This window comes from Mus musculus, chromosome X (assembly GCF_000001635.26).
Source record: "Mus musculus strain C57BL/6J chromosome X, GRCm38.p6 C57BL/6J".
In the NCBI taxonomy this organism is placed as follows: Eukaryota; Metazoa; Chordata; class Mammalia; order Rodentia; family Muridae; genus Mus; species Mus musculus.
Window position 1 is genome coordinate 12,985,466 of NC_000086.7, and position 10,841 is coordinate 12,996,306.

Below are 10,841 nucleotides of genomic sequence, written 5' to 3' on the forward strand. Positions count from 1 at the left end.
GGTCTCTCTATGTAGCTCTATAAGTCAGTCAATCCACAGGAGCAAGGATTTGGGAGAGGAATGGACAATTTCTGCCAGCTCTGCTACCTACAGCACGTATCAGCACTTCTATAGCCAAGCATTGAGTTAAATCCAGTGACAATGAAAATTTTTCTCTTCTTTTTCTTTTTTAGATTTATTTATTTTATGTATGTGAGTACACTGTAGCTGCCTTCAGACACACCAGAAGAAGGCATCAGATCCCATTACGGATGGTTCTGAGCCACCATGTGGTTGCTGGGAATTCAACTCAGGACCTCTGATAGAGTAGTCAGTGCTCTTAACCGCTGAGCCATCTCTCCAGCCCCAATGACACCTTTTCTTTGAGCCAACTTTCATATGCAAATAAAATACAGTGACTTTTCTTATATTTTCCTGGTCTTGTAATAAAAATAATTTTCTGCTCAATTACCTGTACTTTTCACAAAAATATAACTTTGGATGCTGTCTCAAAGAACCAAAAGAGTGAGTCATTATAAGAAAGGAACTCATTTTTTTTCCTCTAGACGTATGTAGTCTGGGGCTGCTCTGTTCTTCCTTATTATGGAACTGACATTCCCAGATGGCATATTATCCACATAGTTTATGATCACTATGTCCCCTTTCTAGCCAGCAAGTAATGGGAAAAGGTAGCAAACTGCTTCTCTGAGGAAGGTCCAGCCCATTGTGGATGATGCCATCCCTAGGGTCCTATAAGAAAGCAAGCTGAGCAAGCCATAATGAACAAGCCAGTAAGCAGCACCCTTCCATGGCCTCCATCAGCTCCTGCCTCCAGGTTTCTGCCCTGTTTGAGTTCCTGTCCTCCCTTCCTTTGGGGATGAATAGCAATGATATGGTGGTATAAGCCAAATAAACCCTTTCCTCCAACTTGTTTTTGGTTATGGTGTTTGGTCGAGGCAAGAGAAACCCTAAGTCAAAACATGGCCTTACACATGCATCATGAGTTCTATTTGTTTGTACCTTTGGTTAGAATGCCACCTTACAGCCTGGCTCTAACAAAGCTGAAGAATGTAGTCTATGGTCTGAGAAGTCATTTACCTTCTTAAAATGAGAGTTTTAACCACTGACAGCAACAGGCAAAAGAGGAGACAATAAGGGCTCTACCACCCATAGCCTCCCATTTGAACCTGGGGGGTTTTCAATTATGCACCCCTAACCCCAAAAATATTTCCCTATGCCGGGCAGTGGTGGTGCACGCCTTTAATCCCAGCACTTGGGAGGCAGAGGCAGGCGGATTTCTGAGTTCGAGGCCAGCCTGGGCTACCAAGTAAGTTCCAGGACAGCCAGGGATACACAGAAAAAGCCTGTCTTGAAAAACCAAATATATATATATGACATAATAAAAAACAGGACTTCCCCCCAACACACACACACACACCTTTCTCTTCCTTAACTTGATAGCATTCACAGAAAAAAAATATTTTTATTTTTATTTTTATTTTAAGCAATGAAAGCTAAGTTGTCGGGTAAGGCTGTTAGAACCAAAGGCATGTATTTGTAATTAAGAAATGCCCAGGGCTATTAGAACAGTACTTAACAACTACTGTGCACTTTGTAATTGATTGCAGGGAGGAAAGGCACAGAACACTGAAAATGCAGGACAGACTCAGACCACCATCTGTGCCATGAATAATTTATACATCTTAGATACCTGCAGCTCACGCAGGTCAGGCCCAAGCCATATACTGCATCCAAGTAAAAAGAAACCCTTCAAGCTTTGTGTCTTTGCACCCGACTTAAAGTCTAATAACAGCACATGCAGGAAAGGCGAGAGTATTACAAAAATGAATATCATTCTTGATTTAAAAAAAAAATAGGGGCTGGAGAGATGGCTCAGTGGGTAAGAGTACCCGACTGCTCTTCCAAAGGTTCAGTGTTCAAATCCCAGCAACCACGTGGTGGCTCACAACCATCCGTAACAAGATCTGACGCCCTCTTCTGGAGTGTCTGAAGACAGCTACAGTGTACTTACATATAATAAATAAATAAATCTTTAAAAAAAATACACTGAAGATGGAGGCTAGAGTGATGGCTCAGTGGTTAGAGCACACATCGCTTTTCTAGAGCCTCCAAGTTTGATTGCCACCACCTCCGTCAGGTAGCTCACAACTGCCTGTTCTTCCAGCTCCATGGGATCTGAAGCCTCTGGGCTCCCATAGGTACCCACAGACACACTCACACTCATACACAAATAAGTCTTTTAATACTATATACAAAACAAAGGCTCATCAAATTAAGCTCAATACTCCACAGTTTTACTTTCTACTTTCATAATATAGATAGATATGATTTTATGTGACTATATAAAATCTAGGGACTGCAAATGAGAGAAAGCACGTAATATTCGTCTAAGACTGGCTTAGTTTGTTTAATGTGACATAGCCTCCCCTTGCTCTGTGACTGAAAAAAAATCCTTTTCCTTATCCACTCCACCCCCTCCACTGACAGACACCTGGGCTGGTTCTGTAACTCAGCCACTGTGACTAGCCCTGCAGCAAACACTGATGAGCAAGCATCTATGTCATATGCTGGCTTGGAACCTTTTGCCTAAATATCTAAAACAGCTGCCTTATACAGTAGACCTAGTTTTAGCAGTTCTTTTGGAGGGAGGAGGGGTGTTGGTTTGGTTTGGGTTTTTTGAGACTGAGTCTCATTATGTGGTCCTGACTGGCCCAGAACACACTCTGTAGACCAGCCTGGCATTAAGCTCACAGAGATCTGCCTGCTTCTGTCTCCTGAGTGCAGGGGAATTAAAAGCATATGTCAACATGCCCAGCCCTATTTTCCATTTTCTTTTAAACTTCTGTAGTGGCTAGACTGTCCCCATTAGCAGTGTATAAAGATTGCTTTCTGTCCAAAACTCACCAGCATTTGGGGCTGCTCTTTTCTTAATGGCTGACTGCTTTGATTTGCCCTTCTTGGATGGCTAATAAAGACAAACATTTTTCATATGCTTTTTGGCCATATGTATTTTATCGTTTGTACCCTCTCTGTTCATTTTATTAGCTCATTTATGATGGGATTCTTTTTGTATTGTTCAGTTTTTTTAGTTTGTGTACTCTGTATACGAATCCTCTGTCAGATGCATAGCTAGGACAGTTGCTCTCGAAGGGCTGTGTTTCTAATAAAGAAAATGAATGAGGCCAGGCAAGGTGGCACATGTTCTTAATCTCAGCACTCAGGAGGCAGAGGCAGAGGCAGATGGAGGTTTGTGAGTTTCAGGTCAGCCAGGACTACACAATGAGATTCTGTATCTAAAAAAAAAAAAAAGTAAAGTGGCCCTCCCCAGGCCACCAACTGGCTTTCCAGTGCCAAACAAGTAGCCCTGACAGCAGACATACAAGTAACGTTATATGAACTCAACAGGTTATATTTGGGAATATATGCATGTATGCAAATACATATGGATGCAATAACAATTGATGAAAAAAGAAGCCATGAATGTGAAAGAAATCAGGGAGGGATATGGGAGAGCTTTGTCTGGGTAGGAGTTGTTCCAGCCCTGGACATCACAGCACACTTACCTCCCAGCGCCAGCACGGAAGCCTTGGTTAATAATAAATGTCAAAACACAACTTTACCCCCTACTTAATCCAGCTTCCTTTACTTCCTAAGGTAAAAGTTTGTTCGGTGCTGTCCTCCAAACCACATTGTCACTATCTGAAGTGCCCACTATCTGAAGAGCCCATTAAGGTCAGACCTGTGGCTTGCTACCATGGCCTTGGAGAAAGAGAAAGGACAATGGATCATTGGCTCCTAGCTTGAATTTCTAGCTATTCCTCTCAGACATCTTTATGTAATTTGCCACTAATTGTTTATGGACTTGGGGGAGGTGGTAGAATATAGAGATGGTTAACTGAGAGGGGCTCCAGAGTGGCTGCTTTGGGGGTTATCCATTCTCTAGGAAGTAACTTCTTACCTAAAGTATGCATAGTAAACACATTGATTCCCCAGGGTGAACTGTGATGTCCTCATTGATTTACCCTTCAGACCTTAAGGAAGAGGAACAGCCATTGTTCACGACTCCCACAACAGCCCACTACATTTCCTATCTGTAAATCTGTGTCCCCTCTTAGGCTATTGGCTTGTCAGTATTATCTCCTGAGACAGAAAACAAGGAAAAAGCTAAGCTTTACTGAGGAAGAGAGATCAGATTTGGGCACACTACCTTTGAAGTGACTGACAGGACTAAGAATTATTAAGCAGGTAGTTGTGTATTTGAGAAAAGACATTTTGTCCTGAAGCTGTTCACTATAAATATAAATATAAATATAAATATAAATATAAATATAAATATAAATATATATATATATATACATATATATATATATATATATATATATATATATATATATATAGAGAGAGAGAGAGAGAGAGAGAGAGAGAGAGATGTTTTTTCTTTGAAAAAAAAAAAACCCTGGGACTGGTGAGATGGCTCAGTGGGTAAGAGCACTGACTGCTCTTCCAAAGGTCCTGAGTTCAAATCCCAGCAACCACATGGTGGCTCACAACCATTCGCAATGAGATCTGATGCCCTCTTCTGGTGTGTCTGAAGACAGCTACAGTGTACTTACATATAATAAATAAATAAATTTTAAAAAAAATAAAAAATGAAAAAACCCTAACATGAGGTAACAGAAGATCTTAGATGAGGTGCTTAGAGTTCATAGGAGATTAGAGTGTGCCTGCTAGTAAGGATGGCATGTTTTACTTGTGAGGCAGAAAGCAAGAGCTAGGATGAAATGTTTGCAGTAAACAAGGCTACTTTCATTTGAATGAAGGGTTGGATGATCAAAATACAGTGCTCTTGCTAGGTTAAGAAGGGTGTTAGTTGGATTTTGAAGACAAAAGAATGAAGCACTGTGCTTGAGTGTGTGTGTGTGTGTGTGTGAGAGAGAGAGAGAGAGAGAGAGAGAGAGAGAGATCATAAGGAATTGTTTTGCCTGACTATGAAGATTAGCGAATGGCCTGGGCAGGTTGACGGCCCACGTTCCAGTTCAGGTGTAAACGAAGGCTGTCTGCTGTAGAACCGGGAGGAGCCAGTGTTGCAGATTGTCCAAAGGCAGTCTGCTGTGGAGTTTAATGTTGCTTGAGAGAGGCCTTGGTCAAGCATTTAAGTCATTAGCCAATGTCCACTCTGTTATGGAAGGGCATCTGCTTTACCCTAAATCTACCAATTTATATTAGTGTCACCCAAATCAAAAACCTCACAGGACTACCTAGGATAATTTAAACCCGGATATCTGGATACTTTAAGGCCCAGGCAAGTTGACTCAGAACATTAACCATCACAGGAAGGTGAGGCAGGTTATGGAAGGACCCTTTGTGCTAGTTTTTAAGGTTTTGCAAACTATTGAGGGAGGCCTGGTTTTTGGAAGGAGGGAGCCAAGAGGCAGGGAGGATGTTAAGAGATAACTGCGGTCAGATAAGAGGAAGCAGGAGCCGGTAGGGAGAGAGGGGGCAATCAATAAGATAAGACTTGGCAACTGACCACCCTGGGCGGAGGGGGAGCGGGGGATAAGGAAAGATATGCCCAGAATGACTCTGCGGTTTCAAAACCCAGCACCTGGAAGGATGAAAAGCCATGGGAAGAACTGGAGAGATGGGGAAGTAAAAGAACCAATCCTTGCTGCGAGCTGCTCAACTGGAGCCTCTTCAGGTTATTCGCCTGGGCAAGTTAGCAATCAATATAAAACAATCCACTCCAAAACTGTAAATGAAAACTAGGGCAGCATCCTGCTCGAATCTGCAGGGCAATTAAACTGCCCACTTCTGCCAGTTTCTCCCGGTATAGTGACACATCTTATCGATTCTGCGTTGGTGACAGGAAATCCAGTCTCTTCATGTGACAATTGAAGAGATGATGAGAAGAAACATTGCTCAGTTCCTTTGTACACATTCCCTGATGGACTTGTTTGTTAAAACTTGATTGCCATTTTCAATGACCAATTCTGGTCACTTTTTTTGTCTTTAATGTCCTAAAGGAAGAGCAAATTCTTTACTGATTGATCTGTACTGTGCCCAGAAAGTGTTCCGAGTCAGAGAACAAAATGTCTAACACGCGTTACAAAGTAGAAGCAGAATTGGACGTTGCTCCATCTCTTCTGCCTTGTGGATACTGGTGTCTGAACTTGAGTTGTCAGGCTTGGTAGCAAATGCCTTTTCCTGCCTAGCCATCTCACCAGCCTGAACACTAGACTGTTAGTGAATTTCTGGGGATTGTGGCTAAGGCTAGGCTCCAGGGCTTAGAGCATTCTAGGCACGTGCTCCCCTCCACAATGACATGCCCTCGTCCATTTTGAAAATTAGATTCCCCTTTGGTTTTAGTTTCCTTGGATTTTATTTATTACATATTTTCCATCCAGGTTGAAAAAATATTTTTTTAAGTACAAAAAAAAAAACCTTTGCTTTTAATGCTTTTAATGTAGGAGAATTTGGGCCACCCTCAGCCTCAGCATTCTTTGGAGTTAGGTGGAGGATTGTAAAGACTCAGTCCCCATCTGAAGAGATGCTTTTCTTTTTTTAAAATGAATGCAATGTGTTCTTTGATGGCTTCACACATGCCCAGCATACACACTGGCCACTCTCATTCCTGCCTCTCCCCATTTTTGCTACAACTCCTCTCTCATATTCATGTGTCATGACCCAGTGTGTTTGACCAGGGCCAAATGAACGCCCGTGGGTTTGGGGCTATCTTTTCAGAGTTTGGTAGAGTTAGCAAGTGGGTTTACAACTGAAGACAAGGAGTCCCTCCTTCCCAGAATCTATTGGCCAATAGTTCAGCAGATTGAAATGTTAAAACTATTTTATTGAGGATACAATTTACAACTAGCAAATTCATCCTTTTTAAATGAGCAACTCAAGGAGTTGGAGTTCAATTTAGTGAGTGGGGCAAACAAAATCACGAGCAAGCTTTAGAACTGGCTTACCTGACAGCCACTAACACTGTAGATTCACCCTTCCTGGACTTGGATGAAAATGGACCCATACAGTGTCTGGGGTTTTTGTTTGAGGCTGGCTGCCTTAATGATGATACTTTCAAGGTTTATCCATGTTGTAGCATATGTCAGTAATCTATTGCTTTTGATATGAAGACACTATTCCAAGAAGAGATGCTAGGATGTGGGTACTCCACCTTCTGTTTCATTGGTGCGTAGCCATGTGGATTGTTTCCACCCTTTGACTGTTATCAACAACACTCGTCCAGATTTTAACAACACAAGTCTTTATGTGGACATATGCTTTCATCTCTCTCATGTAGATAGATGCCAGGAGTAGAATTTCTGTCTCCAAATTGGTTGTGCTATTTTCCATTATGTGGGGAACTTTCATTTCTCCACATCCACATAGCCAATGCCTGTCTTTTTTAGTGTAGCCACCCTAGGGGAATGAAGTACCTCACTGTGGTTTTGATCGTTTAGACATTTCTCTAAACACTAATATTGAACATCTTTTCCTGTGTTTATTAGCAACTTGGATGCCATCTTTGATGAAATGCCTATTCAGATCTTTTGCTCCCCTGAATTGTTTTGGCTTAGGAGTTTTGAGATAGAGTCTTCTGTAGGCAATGATGACCTTGAACTCCTGACCCTCTTACTGCCACCTGCTAAGGACTAAGATTACAGGCATGTGCTACCACATCCAGCCCCATCTGCTCTTTCCCTTTAAATTCCTTTTGTTTTGTGTATGTGTGCATGCACACATGTTGTGCCACATTACACATATGGAAGGCAGAGGTCAAGCAGTAGGAGTCAGTGCTCTATCATGTGGGCTCTGGGCTTGGAACTTGGGTTGTTAGGCTTCCACCTTTCCAACTCAACCACTATGCCAGCCCCTCCTTTGCTCATTTTTAATTGCATCATAAAAGTTCTTCATTCCTGGTTGTGATTTAATGAGTCTGCATAATGTTGTCTTTATAATTTAATGTGGCATTATGCTTCAACTGTCTTAATATTTATGTATCTTTAAAATGTATTGGTATATGCCTCTAAGTAGTCATTGTAATGGTGACTGTGCTGTAGTGCTATCCAGATTCCTTTCAATGGCTGTTTTCCTCCTTTAAGAGTGTGGTCAGCATAGGCAGCCCTCAGCCACCAAACTCCTCAAGCTCTGTCTTATGGAGAGCTGCCCAAGCAACTCACACCCAAAAAAGGATCAATGAGAGGGTATACAGGTCTGACCATCCCCACCCATCTTTGGACGACTCTGAACAATCTTTCTAAGCCCAACGTTCCCTGCAGGGTCAGCAAAGTCTATCATGAGAGCTGCGTGTGAGCTTGAGTTCTCTCTCTGGCCCATCTTGCATTCTTCTTCCTTCCATGGATATGTTTGTGGGGGTTATTGGGGGCATTGGATGATGTTCTTCAAGAGCTTTCCTTATTTTTAGAGACTATATTTCCTACTCAACATAGATCCCAACCATTTGACTACACTGGTTGTCCAGAAAGCTCTGGGGTTCCTTCAGTCTCCACCTCCTGCGTGCATGCTGGCATGCTAGACAATGTGCAGGCATGGCCAGCCTTTATGAGAATATTGAAGACTCAAACTAGTCCTCATGATTATACAGCGGACTTATCTACTCAGATACCCCCAACCCCTTAACAAACATATCGCACATTAAACTCCATCTCAGAGACCTTCCTGAAAAAGTAGGACTGTAATTATTAGCTTTATGAGAATGCCCCTAAGGATCTTCTAAAAAAGTCTGAGGAGTTTCAATGGCCTCTGCATGTGCACAAACATACACATGTGCTAAGTTTGCTTGATTGGCCTGCAAGTGCACACCTGACACAAGACAGAGAGAGACATAAGAAATTGTCTCTGGTGATATTGACCTTGAGAAGCATAAAGAGTAAGTCATTACCCCTGTCTGGTGCAAAGGAGACCACACTCTTAAGGTTGGAGCGTAGAGAAGAATAGCACACCAGGCAGAGTGGCACACACCTTTGATCCCAGCACTCAGGAGGCAGAGGCCGCCGAATCTCTGTGAGCTCAAGGCCAGTCTGATCTGCAGGTCTGCATAGAGAGTTCCAGGACAGCCAGTGCTAAATAGAGAGACCTCCTCTCTCTCACTCGCTCTCAAAAAGATGATGACAATGACGACGATGACGACGACAATGATGATGATGACTACGGTGAAGAAAGAACAAAAAAAAATGACAAGGCCTTCTAGAAGCACATTCAAGTTTTGTGGCCTTCAGAAAGATTTTGATGTTAATCATTAATGATTCTGTTGTGTCCACACAGAGCAATGGAGCATGCTGTACCAGCTTATGAGGACCTGTTTTGAACAAACACCAAGATTGATAATGTGCCCCTAAGGGGAAGCGTCTATACAGCCGGGTTCTTCAAGGATACATCAAAGGGGCAAGATGGGCCATCTTCTAGACTATATGTCCAAGGGGCAGCTAGGACACCTGTTCCCTGAAGCCTGTGTTCTACCATCAAAATGAGGATCTGTTTGTCCTTTTCATACTCTTCAGTGAGCCCAGTCTCCTGTATTCCTTTGATCTTAGAAAACCAAAGCAGAACAAGCGACAACCTGAAGATAAGATGTCTGCCTTGGCAATCATTTTTTTCCCCTTGGTGCTGAGCTCAATTGTCTTGATTACTCACATCTGTGCTATTTGCAAGTGAGGCTTAAATCTGGGGGTCTCTTAGGAGCTCTTTGTAGTTGCTCGAGGTGTCTTTGAGACAGTGCTCGTCTGTTCTAACCTGAGATTGGCATTCAGGCAATTGACATACTACAAAGCCAAGGCACAGAAAATGGTGTTCATCAATAGGGATGGGCCTTCAACCAGTGTCCCCAAAGTAGCTCCAAGGTATGAGCTGCTTACCCCTCCATTAAAATTAGAATGTGACCTGCTCACTCTTTTATCACTTAGAAAATAAATGGCTCTAAGTATAAAATCCAGTATATGTCAGTAAAGAAGACCGAAGTCTTGCCATTTGCAGGAAAGGTATCATGGTAAGGGATATAAGCTGGGCACAGAAAGACAAATGACATGTGCTTCCTCTTGTGTACAGAACTCCAAAACAAAGAATGAAACAGGGAACATTAATGTTAAAGATGATTGGAGAACTTGGGTTGGAGGGGTAGCTGTGGAGTCAGAGTATGTGATACCTACAAGTGTCGGGTTGTAAGAGGGACTCACTGACATACGATTCTTATGCTCCTTTGGTCGGTTTGGTTGGTTTGAGACAAGGTTTCCCTATGAAGCCCTGGATGTCCTGGAACTTGCTCTATAGAGCAGGCTGGCCTTGAACTCACAGAGACACACTTGACTCTGTCTTCCGATCGAGCACTGGGATTAAAGGTATGAGGCACCATACCCAGCCAGCTATAACTCTAGAAACATTTGCTAACTGGAAGATAGTCCTCGAAATAAAGGCATTTCCACCCTTAATGGCCATTTGTTGACTTCTGTTTCTCATTGGAAGATCTCTTACTATATACAGAGGAATGAATGGTCCTGTGCCATTTTGTAGAAAGTGGGGAGACTTGTCCAAAGGCATACATTAGAGTCCAGATAGAGGCAAGACTAAGAACCTGTGATTAACTTAGCCACCCTTAAGGTATGTTATCACAGGACTGGAGAGATGGTGTTAAGAACTTGTACTGCTCTCCACGGGAATCCAAGTTCAATTCCCAGCACCCACATCTTTGTTTCCATCACCCATGATGGCTCACTATCTCTATCTCTAAAAGATCAGATACCGCTGACATCTGCATTCATATGTATACAGGCATTCATGCACATGCGCGTACCATACGCACGTATGGATTGCCACATGGGCCTTCA

General features: G+C 42.6%; 2 long non-coding RNA genes across 2 annotated transcripts in view; one reads left to right on the forward strand and one right to left on the reverse strand.

Annotated features, from left to right (window-relative positions):
- Positions 1-9,019, reverse strand: part of Gm41890 — a 26,897-nt gene extending 17,878 nt beyond the window's left edge. The window contains exon 1 of the long non-coding RNA XR_878062.1: positions 8,983-9,019. This is a non-coding gene — a long non-coding RNA (predicted gene, 41890). The remainder of the gene's footprint in view (positions 1-8,982) is intronic.
- The window catches only part of 4930500G05Rik (RIKEN cDNA 4930500G05 gene), an 18,034-nt gene extending 7,593 nt beyond the window's left edge, over positions 1-10,441 (forward strand). Inside the window, exon 2 of the long non-coding RNA NR_153101.1 lies at positions 9,286-10,441. This is a non-coding gene — a long non-coding RNA (RIKEN cDNA 4930500G05 gene). The remainder of the gene's footprint in view (positions 1-9,285) is intronic.
- Positions 10,442-10,841: the final 400 nt, after the last annotated feature.